Source organism: Rhinopithecus roxellana, chromosome 11 (assembly GCF_007565055.1).
Source record: "Rhinopithecus roxellana isolate Shanxi Qingling chromosome 11, ASM756505v1, whole genome shotgun sequence".
NCBI lineage: Eukaryota > Metazoa > Chordata > Mammalia > Primates > Cercopithecidae > Rhinopithecus > Rhinopithecus roxellana.
In genome coordinates this window covers 37,439,907-37,454,704 of record NC_044559.1, presented here as the reverse complement: position 1 = coordinate 37,454,704, position 14,798 = coordinate 37,439,907, and positions in this window count along the sequence as shown.

The following is a 14,798-nucleotide window of genomic DNA, read 5'->3' as shown; positions in this document are numbered from 1 at the left end:
TTTGAGAAGGAGTCTCGCTCTGTTGCCCAGGCTGGAGTGTAGTGGCGCGATCTCAGCTCACTGCAAGCCCCGCCTCCCAGGTTCACGCCATTCTCCTGCCCCATCCTCCAGAGTAGCTGGGACTACAGGTGCCCGCCACCATGCCTGGCTAATTTTTTGTATCAAATTACAGGTTTTTAAAAATGTTATTATTCAAAATGTTAATATATTTTCTAAATTACTTTTCCACATAACAATATATCACAGCCATCTCCCAAAATGGGTAATAGATACTTCTCAATGTTTTGTTTTGTTTTTGAGACAGGATCTCACTCTGTCACCCACACTGGAGTGCAGTGGTGCAATCATAGCTCATTGAAGCCTTGAACTCCTGGGCTCAAACAATCCTTCTGCTTCAGTCTCTCAAGTAACTGGGACTACAGGCATGAGCCACTGTGCCCGCCCTTAATTTTTAATAGTTGCATTATATGCTCCTGGTTCCATATTTAGGCCATTTCCAATTTTTAAAAAAACTACAAATAATGGTACGTTCTTGTTCACAAACATTCATACAACCTATGCTGGTACCTAGTAGTACCTATCTGGTTATAATGTTGATAGAGTTTAAAATGTTTATAGAGTTTATGTTTAACATGTTTAAAATGTTGATAGAGTCTCTCAAAATGTTGTAACATAAGTGTGCCCTCTTGCCCTAATGTTACCAGTGCTGGCATAATCCTTCTGTTTAATTTTTGTCAATTTATAGGAAAGATTGTATCTTGTTTTTATTTGCATTTTTAAATTATAAATGAGTAAGAACATCTTTTCATATGAATATTAGCCTTTGTACCTTTTTCTATTAATTATTGACATCCCTTGCCCATTTTTTATTTCCTGTTTTTATTACATTTTTAAAGTGCTCTTTATATTATTAGTGTTAACTTTTCATTTATCACTTGTTGCAAATACATTTTCTCAGTTTTCCGTGTGTGGTGCTGGATGAATTTTGTTGTATTAGAACTAGATGAATGTTTGTAAAATATCTGACACAGTGTGCAGCCCCTAGTAAGCATCCAATGCCTGAAGTCATTGTTATCAATCCTGTCCTGTGGATGAAGGAGGTGGTTGATACTCTGGGCATGCTCATCTGCCTGTACCTATGAAGTTGTTTAGGGAAAAGAAAATAAAATGGTTTTTTTTTTTTTTTTTTTTTTTTTAAGACAGGATCTTGTTCTGTCACCCAGGCTGGAGTGCAGTGGTGCAATCACGGCTCACTGCATCCTCAACCTCCTAGGTTCAAGCCATCCTCCCACCTCAGTCTCCTCAGTAGCTGGGACTACAGGTGCATGCCACCACACTTAGCTAATTTTTAAATTGCTTTGTAGACATGGGGTTTGCCATATTGCCTAGGCTGGTCTTGAACTGCTGGGCTCAAGCAATCCTCCCACCTTGACATCCCAATGTACTGGGACTACAGCCCTGAGCCACAGTGTCCAGCCTCATTTTTTGATAGATTTCTGATTTATATGAGACCCTCACTCCCACTACCCCCACTAGTCCTGGAGAGCTACTTCTTAGTCCTATATTCTGTAAACAAAACAGTCAAATTTAAGCCTTCTAAATGAAGTTGAGTTTTAATTAAAGTAATTCACAATAAAACATTATACCATTTTTCATGACAAGCAGCAGAAAACAATATAATGATCCATCCTTGAGAACAAAACCTCCTCAGCCAATGGAACTCTGGTATAACAGGTGCCAGTCAGCCTTGTAGTCATTGTCTCATGCTCCCAAGATGAGAAATAATGAACCATGGACAAGAAATAAAGATGTTTAATAAAGATTCATTTGACAAATGAATATATGAATGCAGTCAGGTTCTGTGCTGGGGAGTATGGACGTGTGTTAGTCCTCACATTTCTTGATGGCATTTTAAAGAGTTTGTCCATCCCTTCCTTCTTAAAAGCTGTATTCCCAGAATTATTCCTCAGTGTCATGCTCACCTGTTTTTTCTTCTAATCTCTTTGGGCAATCTTCACAGTTCTTTGCTGGCTTTTTTTTTTTTTTTTTTTTTTTTTTTGAGATGGAGTTTCACTCTGTCACCCAGGCTGGAGTGCAGTGGCACCATCTCAGCTCACTGCAAGCTCCGCCTCCTGGGTTCACGCCATTCTATTCTCCTGCCTCAGCCTTCCGAGTAGCTGGGACTACAGGCGCCCACCACCACACCTGGCTAGTTTTTTGTATTTTTAGTAGAGATGGGGTTTCACTGTGTTAGCCAGGATGGTCTCGATCTCCTGAGCTTGTGATCCGCCCACCTTGGCCTCCCAAAGTGCTGGGATTACAGGCGTGAGCCACCGCGCCCGGCCTTTGCTGGCCCTTTCTTCTCTACTTGACCCTTTGTTTTTGGTTGTTCCTCTGGAGTCTGTTGTAGGCCTTCTTCATTCTTTCCAGGACATTTCATATCCAAGTCTTTAATTAATATCTACAAGTGGATAAAAAAATCCTTATTTCCAACTCAGGGCTTCATCTTGAATGACAGATCATATATCCAATTACCACTAGGTTTCTCCATTTGTCTGTCTTGCAGATACCTCATATTCATCATAATGAAATTAGAGCTCATTGCTTCCCCACCTTCACTTCCCTTTGACCTGCCACTGCTTCACAGTACCCGATCTCAAGAAATCGTTCTGCTGTGCAATCTAGTGCTATGCAATCTAGTGCTCAAGCTAGAAACCCAGGAGTCATGTTTTATTCCTCAGTCTCTTTCATTTCCCTCTTCCACTTTCTCTCTTCCAATCCATCACGAATTTCTCTTACTTCTAGGGCTTATGTTTTCCCAAATCTGCCTGTTTCTCCCTATCCTCTCCATATAACCTTGGTCCAAGCCACTATCAAGTCTCACTTCTTACTACTATAGTATCCTCTGCTGACCCTGCCTTTAGTCTTGCTCCTCCTCCGTTTCCTTCCCATACTGTACCCAGGATAATCCAAATATAAATATTATCATGTTATTCCCTTATTTAAAACCCTTTGTTCGTTGTCCTTAAGGTAAAATCCAAACAGCCTACACAGTTTATAATGGATTCCAAGGTCTGGCCTATATTTACTGTTTCTGCACTATATGAGATTCAGTTCCTTGAAAACTCTTGGTATCATCTCTTGCCTCAGGGGTTTCACAAAGGCTCTTTTGTTGCAGGAAGTCAGGGACCCCGAATGGAGGGACCAGCTGAAGCCATGGCAGAAGAACATAAATTGTGAAGATTTCATGGATATTTATTAGTTCCCCAAATTAATACTTTTATAATTTCTTACACCCGTCTTTACTGCAATCTCTGAACATAAATTGTGATGATTTCATGGACACTTATCACTTCCCCAATCAATACCCTTGTGATTTCCGATGCCTGTCTTTACTCTCTTAATCCCATCATCTTCGTAAGCTGAGGAGGATGTATGTCACCTCAGGACCCTGTGATGATTGTGTTAACTGCACAAATTGTTTGTAGAGCATGTGTGTTTGAACGATATGAAATCTGGGCACCTTGAAAAAAGAACAAGATAACAGCAACGTTTAGGGAAAAAGACAGATAACCTTAAACTCTGACTGTCAGGAGCCGGGTGGTACAGGGCCGTATTTCTCTTCTTTCAAAAGCAAATAGGAGAAACATCGCTAAATTCTTTTTCTCAGCAAGGAATATCCCTGAGAAAGGAAATGCGCCCCCGAGGTAGGCTTATGAATGGCTCCCTTGGGGGTGGCTGTCCTTTATGGTGTTAGCCGAAGGGATGAAATAACCCCCGGTCTCCTGTAGCACTCCCAGGCTTATTAGGACAAGGAAATTCCCACCTAATAAGTTTTGGTCAGACAGGTTGTGTGCTGGCAAATCCTGTCTCCTGATAAGATGTTATCAATGACAATGCGTGCCCGAAACTTCATTAGCAATTTTAATTTCGCCCCATCCTGCGGTCCTGTGATCTTGCCCTGGCTCCGTTTGCTTTGTGATGTTTTATTACCTTGTGAAGTATGTGATCTCTGTGACCCATACCCTATTCGTACACTCCCTCCCTTTTGAAAATCGCTAATAAAAACTTGCTGGTTTTATGGCTCAGAGGGCATCATGGAACCTGCCGACATGTGATGTCTCCCCCAGCTTTAAGTTTCTCTCTTTTGTACTCTTTCCCTTTATTTCTCAAACCAGCTGACACTTAGGGAAATAGAAAAGAACCCATGTTAACTATTGGGGGTGGGTTCCCCAGCTACCCTTTGTTCTTCCTGAAACAGCCACCACCTACCTCCAGTCCTCCTTCATCATGCTAACTCATTCATTCCTCAGGTGTCATCTTAAACACCACTCCCTTCAGGAATCATTCCATCCCACAGTACCCTTTTAAAACATGTATTGTAACATTCAACACACACTTTGTAATTCCTTCTTTATTATCTTCCCCCCTAAAAATAAACCTTGTTAGTACAGAGACAATGTGTATATATATTGGACTCTATCTTCTTTCTAGCCTTAGCATAATGACTGGTACATAATAAACACTCAAACACAGTCATCCACTACATAAAGACATTTTGGTCAGTGATGAACCACATGGACAATGATGGTCTCATAAAATCATAACAGAGCTGAAAAATTTCTATTGCTGAGTGAGGACCTGCCATCATAACATTTTGGCGCAAAACATTATTCACATGTTTGTGATGATGTTGGTGTAAACAAACCTACTGCTCTGCCAGTCCTAAAATAGTATAGCACATATAATTAGGTACAATTGCTACACAAAGCAGGTGGCTGGAGTGGGAGTGTACCAGGAGGTTAAGCCAGAAGAACCAGCCTAGGTACAGTACATAGTACTTGATACTGATAACAAACATCTCTGTCACTGGTTTATATATTTACTATACTATACTTTTATTGTTATTTTAGAGTATACTCCTTCTACTTGTACATATATGAAAGTTAACTGTAAAACCATCCCCAGCCAGGTCCTTCAGAGGATATTCCAGAAGATGTCATTGTTATCATAGCTGATGACATCCGTGGTATGTTATTTGTATTTGTAACATCCATGAATGTTATTGCCCCTGAAGACCTTACAAGATGTAGAGGTGGAAGTCAGTGATATTGGTGATTCTGACCCTATGTAGGCCTAGGCTAATGTGTGTGTTTGTGTCTTAGTTTTTAACAGAAAAGGTTAAAAAAAATTTAATAGGAAAAAGCTTACAGAATAAGGATATAAAGAAATATTTTTATACAGCTGTACAATGTATTTGTAAGTTAAGCTAAGTGTTATTTAAAAGAGTCCAGAAGTTTTAAGAAATTAAAAAAGTTTATAAAGTAAAAATGTTACAGTATGCTAAGGTTAATTTAGTGAAGAAAGAAAAATATTTTTAAATAAATTGAGTGTGGTCTAAGTGTACAGTGTTTCTAAAGTCTATAGCAGTGTTCAGTCATATCCTACGCCTTCACATTCACTCACTACTCACTCACGGACTCACCCAGAGCAACTTCCAGTCCTGCAAGCTCCATTCATGGCAAGTGCCCTATACAGATATACTTTTAAAAATCTTTTATACCAGGCCAGGCGCGGTAGCTCATGCACCTGTAATCCCAGCACTTTGGGAGGCCGAGGTGGGTGGATCACGAGGTCAGGAGTTCAACACCAGCCTGGCCAAGATGGTGAAACCCCAGCTCTAAGAAAAATACAAAAAAATTAGCTGGGTGTGGTGGCAAGCGCCTATAGTCCCAGCTACTTGGGAGGCTGGGGCAGAGAATTGCTTGAACCCGGGAGGCAGAGGTTGCAGTGAGCTGAGATTGCGCCACTGCACTCCAGCCTGAGAGACAAAGTGAGACTCCATCTCAAAAAAAATTTTTTTACTCCATATATTATGTACTTTTCTGTTTAGACAAATACTTATCATTTTGTTACCATTGCCTATAGTTTCAGTACAGTAACAAACATATTGCTCCTAGGTTTGTAGCCTAGAAGCAATAGGCTATACCATATAACCTAGGTACGTAGGACGCTATACCATCAAGGTTTACACTCTACAATGTTTGTACAAAAAGGAAATTGCCTAATGGTGAGTTTCTCAGAATGTATCCCTGTCATTAAGTGACCCAAGACAGTATTTGTTAACTAAATGAATTCAAACTTAAATCAAATACTTTTTGCCCTCCAGGAGCCTGAAGGAAATGGAAAGGTGAAATACAATACTGATTATAATAAAAGACGAATGATTTGTTGTAAGATAGATATATGTAAAAATTAAAACTGAATTAAAAGATGGATTAATGATGTCTATAGTTGAGTAGGACACATAAAGGCTTTATAGAGAAAATGACCCTTAAACTAAACCTTGAGAGTGCTTGGAATACAGTAAGTACTTTTGCTGGTAATGCCCAACATTCATTCTTCCTTCTGGTGGTAATAGCACTCACATTTTCTTTTGGAAAAGTATGCCTCGCCTTGCTGCACGAGGTTTTTATTAAGCTGGTCTCATTCCTTGCCCCCTCCCGCCGAGCCTGGACTGGCCAATCAGAATCCCAGAGATTGTTCAGGCATAGGCACCTAGTCCAAGGCAGGCCAGTGAAAGCTAGTTCAGATATTTGCTAGAACTATTGAAAAAAGGTGCTCTCTTTCCCTGGGGATAGTTAAACTGACACAAGAAAAGCTGCAGCTGCCAGTAGCCATCTTTGCCACTATGTGGGCAGAGTGTGCCTGGAGGTTAAGCCAGAAGGATCAGCCTAGGAGTGGAGAGAGAGACTGGTCTAATGCCTTTGTTTGGATCCAGCTGTGCTTAAGGTCAAGTTACAGGTTAAAGAGTCAAATCATCCTACATTATTCTGCAATTCATTTTCCTGTCACGACAGAGTAATTGGCACTGGACTTCTTCTCACACTGGAAATGACAAGGAAATGGACATATGTGAGGCAAGTGTTTTAAAGCACTGAGGGCAGGAAGTGCAGGACTGTGATCCCTAAGACACAGAAGCCATGTGGGGTGGTCCTGGGTCAGTTTTCTTCCCATTGCACAGGGCAGTGAGACCCAGGCTGCCATAGGTGAGACAGGTGTGCTTCCTAAGCAGAGAAGGCAGAAACCCACATTTCAGGCAGCTGAAGCAGCTGGAATTTGTGGGGCAGGGGACAGAAAAGAGTGACAAAGACTCTCTGCTTTGACTAAGACTTTGACTAAGTCCGGTTCCTGAGCCCTTTCTGACTAAGCCTATCCTTGGGCTCCCCTCTCTGTCCTTGATGAATGCAGTGTGAGCAAAAATGCTGCTAAATTAAATTAGTGAAAATCTCCACTCTTTGACATCTGACCACCCTCAATCTTTAAGCCCCCTGGCCAGTCTTCAGCAATAATCCTATCAAGTCTGTTCAGCCAAAACTGTATTGATAGTTCCTTTCAGTAATTTTCCATCGACTGACTCCCCCCGTTCACCACCACCACTCACACACACTCTGATTCCTCATTATAAATCTCCACCTGTCCTTGTTGGAGTTAAAGTTGATTCTAGTATCTCCCTAAGTACAAGACCTTGTTGCAGTGGTCCCTATACCTATGGCCATGATAGCCCATGAATAAAGTGTGTCTTACCATCTTTAACAAGTATCATTCATTACTTTTTCTTTAATAAGCGGTTGCTACACAAAGCAGGTGGCTGGGGTGGGAGTAAAGACTTCAGTGGGAGTGGGGAGAGAGGCAGGACTGCAGGTCCTTGCCTGAGGGCTGTACCAGGAGGCCCAGATCACTTGTTGTAGGGCTGAGAGCAGAATGAGAACACCAGAGGCTGTGCTGGGCTGGAATACAGTGGTTCCAGCCCAGCCAGAGTGAAGAGACCTTGCTGAACACGGCAGGCATTTAGCTAGATTCACAGAAAGGTCACACCTTAGGACAGGAACTACACCCTAGAGTAAGAGCCCTCCCCTAAGACCATATTCAGAAGAAAACCAGAACTGCCCCAACAAAGAATAAAACCAAGACTAACAGGATCAAAAGGATTCTCCAGGAATCTAAATGCCTGTCAGTCCAAAACTAAATGCTCTTTAAAGGAAGGTTTCCTAATCCAAAGTCATTACAATGTATCCTCCACAATATCCAACATAAAATCAAACACCAAGGTCTGCACTGAGTGAAATACTCAGCTCAGTCAAGTGCTGGTCCACACAACAACACAGGTGGATGTCACAGACATTACGTTAGGTGAAAGATGGTAGATTGAAGTGAGTACACCCTGTTTAATTCACTTACATGAAGTTCAAGTACAGGGAAAACCAGTCTACAGTGAAAAAAAATCAAAACTGTGGGTTACTTGAGGCAGCTGCTCTGGTGAGAGTGGGGAGTGGCTGGACAGAGGCATGGGAAACTTTCTGGAGTGAAGGAAATGTTCTAGTCCTTGGTTTGCATGGTGGTTACATTGAGTGTACACTTTTGTCAAAGCTCATCAAACTGTCCACTTAAAAATCTGTGCATTTTATTGTATGTAGTTTACATCTCAATAAATGTGGTTTACATTTAAAGAAACAAAACAGAGAGGACTTTTTAACTTAAAAAAATCCATGTAATAATATTGGAGTTGTCAACCTAAAAGGAAGAAGCATAGGCAAAATTAATATAAGCAGAGTTTATTTGGGCCAAGCTTGAGGGCTGCAACCTGGGAGCATAGATGCAAGTTGCTCTGAATACACACTCTGATTAGCAACAATTACAAGTAGGGTTTTTGTTTTTGAGACAGGGTCTTGCTCTGTCGCCCAGGCTGGCATGCAGTGCTGTGATCATAGCTCACTGCAGCCTGGAACTCATGGGTTCAAGTCATCCTCCCACTTCAGCCTTCTGAGTAGCTGGGACTACAGGCACATGGCACCACAGCTGGCTAATCTTTTAATTTTTGTTGTTGTTGTTGTTGTTGTTGAGATGTGGATCTCCCTATGTTGCCTAGGCTGGTCTCGAACTTTTGGACTCAAGTGATCCTTCCACCTCAGCTTCCCAAAGTACTGCGGTTATAGGAGTGAGCTACTGTGCCCAGCCTACAAGTAAACTTTTAAAGGGAAAAAAGAGGCAGTTCCAAAATGATTTACCAGAAATTCACATTAAAGTAACACAAGCTATTGATCGCCTATACCTTGTTCTTTGTATCACAAATTTCAGGAACATGAAGATCATGGGTGTAGCAGCTAGTCAGGAAAAAATAACTTTAAATTATTTCCTCCAGGCATGGGAGTAGGGACATAACTAAAGTTCCATACTTATGTCTCTTGGAACCTTGCAATCCAGCTGTTAAACCACTGTTAGCTTGAAACTGGCCATGGTAGGAGTCTTTGCAACACATTACAAATCACGACTTCCCCTGACTTCTTGCTCCAAGAGATGGTTTACTAACATACCACTGGATTTATATTAAAACGAGGACCTACTTTTTATGTCATGTTTAAAGTTATTGCTAATAAACCAGCAAACATTCCAAAAAGAGTTCTACACAGATTATTTGTATTAATGAACACTATCAGTACCTCCTTTTCTACTCCCCTTTTCTCTCCATCACCCCTACTCCCAAGCAATAATTTCAACCCTTTGCCTATTTTTAAATTTGTCTTCATGTCACTAAATAGCATGCTCACGCTACTACTTATTTTTTTCAGTTTTGGCATTATCTACTAATTTCTCATTATGAAAGATAAGAATTTAGTTTCCTTTCCCATAAAACATATGCCGCCATCACACACACCTCTCATGCAACTCTATTTTTCCAATATAGTGTTATGCTTTTAGTTAAATCCACAGTCAGTGTGCAATATTATGATGATGAAAATGAAATCGGGGGCTAACCTGATTAAGTCCGCCAAACTTAACCTGCCTTGCTTGCTTTTAAGTGCTTACTTCTAGTTGATCTTAAAACCTAGATAGCTAAAAGTCATGTAGCCAAGTAAAACCTAACTAATTTCCCACTAGCTTCCTTACAGATAACAGCTCTGACTGTGGGTCGCTATAGTAATGGTTGCTTAAAGTTGTTTTTCAGGAACTAGGGGGCAGCTCTTGTCCGGTTCAAACCAGTTGCAACTACCAACCCTCCAATTGGACCTGCGAGGGTGCCTAAAGAAGAGTGACCTTTTGATGCCAGAAACTCCTCCCTCTGATCATGCTGATGTGCTATTATAAAGAGCCATGTAACTAGATTACACTTGTGCAGAACCCCGAATACCTTACCTTTCCTACCCGCCAAGCACCTTTCCCAATGCTTTACACCACTCCTTTATCCCATAAGTCCCCCAAGCCCTATTTTCAGAAAGGCAGATTTGAAATTTTTTCTTCCATCTCCTTGCTTGGCAGGCTTGTGATTAAAATGCTTTCTTTTGCAAACCTGTCATCACAGTGATTGACTTACTGTGCACAGGAAGGAAGAACCTGGTTCGGTATCAAAAAAATTAGCAGCTGAGCCATCCTAATATTAGGATTACTTTTCTTTCCTTGCACAACTTTTTGTTTCCTCTGGAGTTGATATTCTTATTTATTTATTTTTCATTTCCTTAGTTTGCTATGTACTTATAACAGACTCATACCAAAACGCTATCCCAATTGTTTAAAATTCCTCTCAATAGTTCAAACATATCATGTATTCTAGCTATTTTACCTTCTCAAAAACATCTCCCTTGAAGCTGCTCTTGTTTGGATTGGTTGCTCTCTAGGCCTGGTGCCAAGCTATGATCCTGGGATTTATCTGCCCTGTATCTAGGAGATTCTCATCACCTCCCTTGTGAATTGGTAAACCAATTGTTGGACTGCTCATCCAAGTACTGCTGTTGGGAAGATCAAAGCTATTCTGATTCCTGATCCTTTAGAGGTGACCTACTTTGAGAAGTTTATAGGATCTTATTGATACAGAAGGGAAGTGCTGGGAAGGGCATGGTCCCTTAAATGATACGGAAGGGGGAAGGGAAGGGCGTGGTCCCTGGATAGGGCTCCACTTCCCAGCCTGTGCCCACGGACCTAAGTGAGGACAGGCATTTTTGTTTTCCTGCCCAAATGTTGCATTTCCCAAGACCTCCACTGGCCTGCCACGCCCCCATCCTGTGCCTATAAAAGCCCCTGAGATCCTAGCAGGCAGACACACAAGCGGCTGGACATCAAGGGGAACACATCATCTGAAGAAGACACAAGCGGCTGGACGTGGAGAGGACGTCCAGAGGAGCACACCAGCGGAAGAGCACACAGACAGACTCCTGCAGGCCACTGACCAGGAGAACAATGCAGAGTTTGGCTGGGGCAGTCAGAGAGAGTCCAGACGCTGAGCAGCCCGACTCTAGGGGAAAACCATCTCCCTCTGGCTCCGCCATCTGCTGAGAGCTAATCCCACTCAATAAAACCTTGCAGTCATTCTACAAGCCCTGGTGTGATCCGATTCTTCTGGTACACCGAGGCAAGAACCCGGGACACAGAAAGTCCTCTGTCCTTGCGGCAAGGTAGAGGGTATGATTGAGCTGGTTAACACAAGTTGCCTATGGACAGTTAAACTAAAAGAGCAACCTGTAACACACGCCCACTGGGGCTTTAGCTGTAAACATTCACCCCTAGACAATGCCATGGGGTCAGAGCCCCACAGCCTACCCATCTGTATGCTCTTCTAGAGGTTTGAGCAGTAGGGCTCTGAAGAAGCGAGTCACATCCCCATCACATGCCCTGAAAGTCGGACAAGGGAACTTTTCCCATTTCATTGTCTTCCACATTCTAAAATTGTGTGATGATGTCACTTGCACAGAGGACCAATGCATCAGTGCCACTGGGTCCTTAATGGCTTTTCTGAATCTAAAAACCTCTGTCCTTTAATTCTTGAAAATGTTCTCTTCTCTGCTTTTTCTGCTATCTCTTTCTAAACTAGTATTCAAACATTGGGCAGAATGAGCTAATTCTTTTATCTTTTTCTCCGATTTTTACACTTGTCTTTTTGCTCTACTTTGTGGGAGATTCCCTCAACTTTCTAAGTCTTTTACAGATTTTTTAGAAAACTTCTACTAACATATTTTAGTTTATTAACAGCCTATAATGGCAAGTACTTTCTGTTATCTTTCTGAGGACATCCATGATTTTTTTTTTCCAAAGTTTTAATCTCCCTGCAAAATGTCTTTCTTCTAAGTTGCTTCTCCAACCCTTTTTTTTTTTTGGATAGGTCTTCTTCATGCTAAAGGCATGTTTTATCAATGTTGACTGCCTCTATTTAAGAATGAGGCTAAGTTAAGTGAAAAGTTCCATATGGATGATACTTGTCAGTTCTGGGCTTCACTCTGGCTGGACTGTTTCATTGAAAACTCCCTTTTCATAAGTCGTTTCTTTTCAGCTTGTGAGCCTCTTCAGAGAAGGGTATGTCTGGAGGGCTTGTTAAAACACAGATTGCTGGGCCCTATCCATAGAGTTTCTGATACCGTAGGTCTTGGATAAGGCCCTAAAATTTGCATTTCTAACTAGTTCCTAGATGATATTGAGAGGCCTTGAGGATATAAATTTGATTGCCCCAAATGAGACCTGAGTACAGTTGGGATTGCAACATTGAGAATATAAATTTTTCTTAACTTCTCTATTTTCTTACCATCCTAAGCAGTACCTGCTGTTCTCTGTCCAGAGACCTTCTGTTTTATATTCTGTGGAAAATAAACATAAAATCTTCTGCCAAGGTTAGGAAGAGGCTGTTCCCCAGCTGGAGTGGGGAATAGGGCCTGAGGATCAGAATGTTTATTTTTATTTTTTTGAGACAGTCTCGCTCTGTTGCCCAGGCTGGAGTGCAGTGGTGCGATCTTGGCTCACTGCAACCTTCGCACCTCCAGGTTTAAGCAATTCTCTGCCTCAGCCTCCGGAGTAGCTGGGATTACAGGTGCGTGCCACCATGCCCGGCTAATTTTTTGTATTTTTATAGAGACGGGGTTTCACCATCTTGGCCAGCTGGTCTTGAACTCCTGACCTTGTTATCCACCTGCCTCGGCCTCCCAAAGTGCTGGGATTACAGGTGTGAGCCACCTTGCCTGGCCTGAATGTTTCTTAAATGCACAACCAACCAGTCCCTTAGTCTTCATTCCCATCTTCATCTTTACTTCTAGAGGTTCTAGTACTGCCACTTGTAATTTTCAGGGTTCTATAGGGGCAAATCAAAAATTTTTTTCTTTTTCCCTCTGCCAGTTTGGGATCCACTTTTTTTTTTTTTTTTTTTTTTGAGACGATATCTCACTCTGTCACCCAGGCTGGAGTGCAGTGGCACAATCTCGGCTCACTGCAAACTCCGCCTCCCAGGTTCATGCCATTCTTCTGCCTCAGCCTCCCAAGTAGCTGGGACTACAGGCGCCTGCCACCATGCCTGGCTTGTTTTTTAATATTTTTAGTAGAGACAGGGTTTCACCATGTTACCCAGGATGGTCTCGATCTCCTTACCTTGTGATCCTTCCACCTTGGCCTCCCAAAGTGCTGGGATTACAGGCGTGAGTCACCGCACCCTGCCTGGGATCCACTTTTTTAAGTTTGCTAGGTCATTCCCCACTCATCCCTCTACTACTCAGCTTTCAAAATTGTATCGCTATCAACTCCTCTGTATCATTTTCTCTTTGCACTCTAGGTCTTTAAAATGAAATAATTTTACTATCATAGTAGTGGGCTTTGAGGAAAGGAGTTGAGGTAAAGATTTCTGCCACTTTCAACTAGAATTCAGAAGAGCATCTAGTTTCCAAAAACCCATGTTCCCAGATTCTGATTATATCTCAGAGTATAAAACAAATAGGTTTGTCTTGAAAGAAAATTGAACCATTTCTAAAAGTTCCTCTAGGCTGGTCAGTTCAGTTGTTTTATGCCTGGCAAAATATGCCAATTATGTTTGCATAGGAAACTCTGTTTCACAGCTGGAGACTACACCTCCACCACAGCCAAGTATATCATGGGTCTAGGAAACAAGCCACACATATGAAATTCTGGTGATTCAAAGCAAGAAATCAAAGTATACGAACTAGTAAGTTCATTTTGAATATAAAGAGCAACACTAAAAAGCTAATAGTATGCTAAGGTACTTTATCTATTCCATACTGTCTTTGCCCAACAATAATTACAATGGTCATGATTCACCGAGCATATGTACATCTTCAGAATTACGCAACAGCTGTTACAGCCCAACACAATGGGTGTCATTTTATTTTATTTTATTTTTTGTTAGCAATTAGAAAACTGAAATCCAAGAGTTAAGTAACCAGCCCAAGGCCACACAGGAAAGGCAGAGCCAGAATAGAACTGTACATCTGCCTCATTCGAAAGCCACCATATGACCATTTTGAATAAGGTGAAGCAACAGCAAATAAATATATTAACTTTGAATGCAAAACTCAAGAGGATTTCATAATACAATTTAAGCTTTTTACAGATATGGACAACTTCTTTCCTCCTCTTCTCCTTCCTTCTCCTTCTTCTTTTCTCCTCCTTCCCCTTCTTCTTATCCTCCTCCTTCTCTTCTCCTTCCTCCTCCTCCTTCCTCCTTCTCCTTTCTCCTCCTCTTCTCCTTCCTTCTCTTTTCCTTCCTTCTCCTTCTGCTCCCCATTCTCCTTCTTCTTGTTCCTCCTTTCTCCTCCTCCTCCTCCTCCTCCTTTCTCCTTCCTCCTACTCCTTCCTCTTCCTCCTCTCTTCTCCTCCTTTCTACTCGTTTCTTCTCCTCCTCCTGTGTCCTCCTCCCTCCTCCTTCTTCTTCCTCCTCCTCTTTCCTCCTCCTCCTTCTTTCCCCTTCTTCCTTCTTCCTCCTCCACATCTCCTCCTAATCTCCAAAACTACGAATATGTTATATTGCATGGCAA